The sequence below is a fragment of the Pygoscelis adeliae genome, unplaced genomic scaffold (genome assembly GCF_000699105.1).
Source record: "Pygoscelis adeliae isolate BGI_AS28 unplaced genomic scaffold, ASM69910v1 Scaffold167, whole genome shotgun sequence".
Lineage (NCBI taxonomy): Eukaryota > Metazoa > Chordata > Aves > Sphenisciformes > Spheniscidae > Pygoscelis > Pygoscelis adeliae.
This window is the reverse complement of record NW_008825428.1, coordinates 855,691-861,690: the sequence shown is the minus strand read 5'-3', so window position 1 is coordinate 861,690 and position 6,000 is coordinate 855,691.

The following is a 6,000-nucleotide window of genomic DNA, read 5'->3' as shown; positions in this document are numbered from 1 at the left end:
AGCCTTGCAATCCTCAGGATGCCTGCATTGCCTTCTTTTAAAGTTGTCTGACCAGAGATTAGATTAAAAATTAGAGCAAAATGAAGTAAATGGTTGAGGTGTCTGTTCTGTTTGCAGAGTCAAGATGCTGCTGCTGCTGCACTTTCTTCTCAGGCATTCCTCCTTTTTCTGTCTTCCTTAGGGAATTGTTATTTTACCTATAGAAGCAAATAAGTTATGTTTAGGCCATGAAGTCCCGTTCCCACTTTTTCGTGTTTCCTCAGTGTTAAAAATGTTCTACTCTATCCAAACATCAGTCATATATCAAACTTATACTTTTAAACAGGAGTTTGTGTTATCTCCTCTTTAACTGCTGTTTTAACACTTCTCCATTTTTCAGTCTGTCTCGTTATTGCAGTTGCTCTCTTGTAAATATTACCTGTCCCTATTTTTTCTTCTTCCTTTAATTCTTTTGAGATGAATTCATTCATTGCTTCTCTTTATGCTGTTCTAATGGTCAGTAACTATGGGAACTGCTGGGATAAACTTTGTTTACAGGAAGCAATGTTTTCCCTGCTGAGCCAAACATGTTTACAGATGCTGAGCAATTGAACCTGCATGCTGATAAGTTGGTAAAAGTGTTCCCACTTCTTGAGATTTCTTATAAAATATTGCCTGTTATTGTACAAATTAATCATATTTTGAAATATTTGAGCCTTCAAAGTTTTAACATGAAAAGACGTACTTAACTGATGAAAGCATTATTTCATACCTCTTTGTGTAGATCCAAATGGGAAGATCGAAGAGAAGATTGGGATTGTGTTCTGCCTAGAGATCACAGCCCTGATCAGGTCCCTGGCTGTTAGTAGTGTGTGCATTTGCAGTCAGGGATTCCTCCTTCCATCAGAGAGCCAGCAGTTTAAGTAGATGTGGTTGAAGAGCTGTTGAAGTGGGAAGGAAGGAAGAGAAAAAATTATTTGCCCAAATTGTGCAGTTAAGAATAGAATCAGTTTCTTCTACTTGGGAACTAATACCAGTTCTCCTCACTTCTTTTTATGAATGTTCAAGGATTGGTAATCCAAGGCAAAGCATTTGTAATGTATATTTTATATCTGTACTGCTAATCAGATTTCTGGTTTTTGTAAATGGTCATCAAGCACTGCATTCTTTTGAGTAAATGAAAGCGTTTTTAAATTACTTTCCTGGCTTAGTATTTTTCTCCTTTGGCTACACTAAGTTTACTCACTGGTTATATTATGGTATAGTTATCTGACAAAGCAGAATGCTTTTGCTTTGGAGTTGCAGGTCAATTTCATACAGTTGCAGGTCGATTTGATGCAGTTTCTTCAGAAATCTCAGGTCAAAGATAACATCACATTCAAAATTCATGTTTAAGTCTTCTTCAGCGGTGTGTCCAAAATATACTTTTTCTTTCGTGAGTGTTCCCTCCTGCACTATATAGACATTGACAAGAATGCAGAGAAACAATGGCAAAATGTGTCCCTTACCCTCTTGTGGCACTTCATGGCAACCCAGATCTTACGTTGTGGACTAAATGAAAAGAAGAATATACGCCGGTTTGGTTCTGTAACGGCAGAAGTGGAACACACAGTGACATCGTCTGGCACTTTGTGAAAGAGAGAAGATTGCTGACCTCTGCGAAGTGATGGAGCTTGGTCACTGGATTTCTGAATGGAGAAAAGAGCAGAGCAACAAGCATCTGCTTCTGCAGCTTAAAAGGAAAGGAAAGATCTGCTAATTACTAGAGCAGCAATGGAACGCTCTCAGGTGGCAGAGGAGAGGGAAGAGGGATATGTTTGCTGGCTACCAGAAGTATTTTAACACTTTTCCCTTTTGGTCAGTTTTCGGGCACCTGACAGAATCACGGGTTGGCTTACATTCTGATAATCAATGTGTTGGATAGAGTTCTTCACTCCTGATTTTTGTGTTTTTCTCATGGTTGTGGGACTAAGTCTCACTTTCCATACTACCTGCACACCCAAGTATTTACAAAGCCTACTTGTGCACGGGGATGTCTTTGTAAATCTGGACCTCTAGGGCCACGATACAACAGCAGCTGCTATGAACTGGGCCCTGTACTTACTTGGACATAATCCTGAAGCCCAGAAGAAGGTTCTCAGAGAACTGGACGAGGTGTTTGGTATGTTTTCCATTCCTCCTTTATCAAGGTTGAAGAAGTGGAGGTAGGAATGTATCTTGTGACCATTCTGGAGCTTTAAATAGCTAGAGGTGGTTGGATGGGTGCTGGAAGGTCTGCAGGAGAGAGTACGGAGAAGGTTTCCCAAGTAAAGGGCAGGATTTTTCTTTTTTTACTATGAAGCAGTTTGTAGAAAGTCACCTATTTGCTGTTGTTTTGACCCTTCTCCTCACTTTCCCTTTTCTCCTCGGGAGGATATCAAGTACCAAAAGGCATGAATTTTCTTGTCATAACTTACGCCCTGCACAGAGACCTTGAGATCTTCCTGGGCCTGGAGGAGTTCAGGTCTGAGTGATTCTTCCCTGAAAATTGCTAGGGAAGGCACCTGCATGCTTTCCAGATACTTAATGTTGTTGATAGTTTGCGTGTATCCATCACTTTGTAGCTGACGTCTCTGGTCTCAGTAGGGGGTGATGTGGAGGAAATGTCTCCCCCATTTTCCCCTTTAGTCTTGCAGTGGTTTCACAGTAGGCTTTTCAGCTGGGTGTAGGTGTCAAGGTGTTGGCAGCGGGGGTGCTGCTGGGGTGGCCTCTGTGAGAAAAGGCCAGAGAAGAGAACACAGCTGGTTCCTGCCGGCTCCATAATGGACCCACCGCAGGACATAGCTGAGCCCAGCAGCCAAACTGGTGGTCCCTGTGTGAAAATGCATTAGAAGGGTATAGAGGATGTATTAAAAAAGGGTATTAGAAATATGTATTAGAAAGGGTATATAGAAAGGGTACAAAAAATGCTGGACAGACAGAGGGGGAGGGGGGAAAAAAGAGCGCGAAACAACAGTGCAAACACCAAGGTCAGTGAAGGAGGAGGAGTTGGTGCTCCAGGCACCAGAGCGGAGGTTCCCCAGCAGCCCATAGAGAAACCACACTGGAGCAGGTTTATCCTCAAGAGCTGCAGCCCATGGAGGAGACGCATGCTGGAGCAGGAGAAAAATGTGAGGAAGAGGAGGAGGGAGCAGCAGAGAGGAACTTTTTTGTCTTTGTTTTTCACTTCCCAACTCTCTATTTTTAATTGGCAATAAATTAAATTAAATTTCACCGAGTTGAGTCTGTTTTGCCTATGATGGTAACTAGTAAGCAATCTCCCCGTCTTTATCTTGACCTGTGAGCTTTTTCATCCTGTTCTCTCCCTGTCTTGTTGAGAAAGGGGAGTGAATGAGCGAATGGGGGGGTGTCTGGCTGCTGGCCAAGACTAACCCACCACAGCTTCTAACAGGCTGTTCATCTGTCGCTGTGTGTATGCATGCACATCAAATGTGGAGAGTGAATTTCCTAGAGCAAATGTCAGACACCAAATCTTCCATGTTGCAAGAATGCGGGTGGGCAGAGTTGCAGTCTTGTGTGTTTCTGTGACCCGCCATCACAAGTTCTTCCAGATCTTAAACTGACCTTTTTATTCGTGCTCCATGGCTTGCTTCATGTAATGTGTAGCATGCTGCTAAATGCTTTCTTTAAACTTGCTAGAGTTAGCAAGGAGGAGGCCCTGTAGGATCTAGCCAAACCACAGAACAGTGGGCAGAATCTCCACCTGTGACCTTGGGGCAAGTTGTGGCAATCCAACTCGGGAGAATGCTTTCTCCTTGACACATAGATGAATAAACATAGGTGTGATGCTTTTGGTAGTTATGACAGCATCACTGGTACCTTATCAGAATTGCTTTACAACAGTAGGCTGTGTTCTGGGGGATGGGTGGTGGCCCAAGCTGCAACCCACTTTGTTGCAAGGTATGTTATTATCATGGCGTGCATCTTCCTGGCATGGAAGATTTTGGTTTCTTAGAGAGGAGGCAAACTTTTGTATTCTGTTGGGGATAATTCATTCACACAAAACTTCACGTTGTGAAGGAGTCCCAAATGATGGCTAGAGAACAGGGCAGTTGTTGCTGTCCAGTGAACACTAGGTTGCAGAAACCATAGCAAGGTATGCTCGATTGAAGTGAGCATCACAGCATTCAGAGCATTCACATGTCTCTGAAAAACATAGCTGTGGGCTCTGTCTGTCAAATGCTGTTAATCTCCTTTACCTGTGTAAGGAAAGGTAATCCACAGAATGATTTGAAGCTGAAGTCTTGGTCAAGCTTTGGGCTTTGAAGCCTGGGTTTTTGGGATGGGGAAGATCTCTGAGCTGTTCAGCACTGACGATGTCTTTTCAAATAGAGACGTGCTGTGGTATCTTTTCTTTGTGCAGGTGATGGTTGTTGTGGACTACAAATTGACTTTTTTTTTAATAGTGTATGTTGAGAAAGAGGGAAGCTTTTCCTAAGAAAAGCCTTTCCTAATTGCAAATGAATTGTAGTGATTACTAAGTTAGGAATCGGTTAGTCTTGCTTAATGTGGATGCTGTGTGCTTTGCAAGGGATGGCAAAAATGTCAGGTATGTCTTGGCTGGAGCAAAGGACTAATGTAAAGAGCACATCACAGTTTTTCAGAATGTGTTGTGTACTTCTATTTTGTCCTTCTGTTGAATCAGATCCATTTTAGCCTTGCTTTGCTTTGGGTTTTTGTTTTTCTTGCTGGTAATGATGATTTTATCAATTTCCTTATCGAAGAATCCAGACCTGCGTTCTAGGGACCAGCAGAAGCCTGTGTTACCATCGTGTTTGTGGGCTGACATAGCTGCCTGACAGCATGCGTGCCTTCTGTCAGCATGGGCAGATAGGCTTCCACTTAGGTGTGAGGCTGAGTAAAAGCAGATTTGCACTGCATTATGAAAGCAAAGATTCACTAACCAGTAGAGTACCCGCTGAAACCCAACACTGAGCCAATAGCTCTCCAGGTGAAAAAGGTATGCTAAATGCAACCTGGTAGAAAACTCTATTGGTAGATGTGTGCCTCTCCTACAGAACATCCTCCTTTGAAACTTATACTAAAGGTTCATAATGATTGCAAATCTTGGTGACATAATTAGGCCTCAGAGATGCCAGACCTCTCATTTCTTCTTTCTTGGGTGTATCTTTTACATCTCCTTCCAGTGTAGCTGTTGCCTTTTGTTAGTAGCAGCATCACCATTGCCAGCTGCTGGCAGGATTTTGCAATGTTTGTTCTGCTGTGTACCCTGCTGCTTTCCCTGCGGCTTTTCACCCTGTCCCTGCTGTTTCACCGTTTTTCAGTTTTTTCCTGCAGAAGGAGTTATCAGCAGTTATAAACACAGATTTTGACTCAGAATCACAGTTAAACTTCATCTAATTATCGCCTCCATGAAGGCAACAAACTGCAAGGTTTTTTATAAAGAAGAGAGTATAATTACCCAGCTGATCTCCATGTTACAAAGACAAAAAGTGAGCCTCTTAATCCTGCACACTTGCTTCCTTCCTGGGATGTCACCTGAACAAAAGAGGGCCCTGATGGCTGTGTAGCTTGCCTTATGTGTTTGCAAGACGGGGTATGTATCTGCTACTGTCTGTCACAAACCATTGCAAATAACAGCAAGAGTGGCAAAGTTCATTTCCAGCTGTTTACTGTGCAGAAAAATGCAGCAGTCGGCATTTATGATAAAGTGTTTGCTGGGAGACTGCAGAAACAAAGTGCCAAAATTTACTCACCTCTGCTGCCGAGGTTCATCAGCCCTTCCTTAGCTTCTGATCTTCTGAGCTTTCTCTATTTGTGCTTCTTATCTCAGCTGCTTTGTTTATGCTGTTTGTTGGTTTACTAAAAATGCCGGTACAGTCAGTGCAATCAATTTTGGTACAAAACAGACAGGAGAAACATGACCATGCTATAAGAAGCTTTTGTGGTATATTCAAGGGGTGAAGTTTTGCAAATTGTGTGTAAGCCATGCTGCATTTCACTGAACTTCTGTTTGACCAC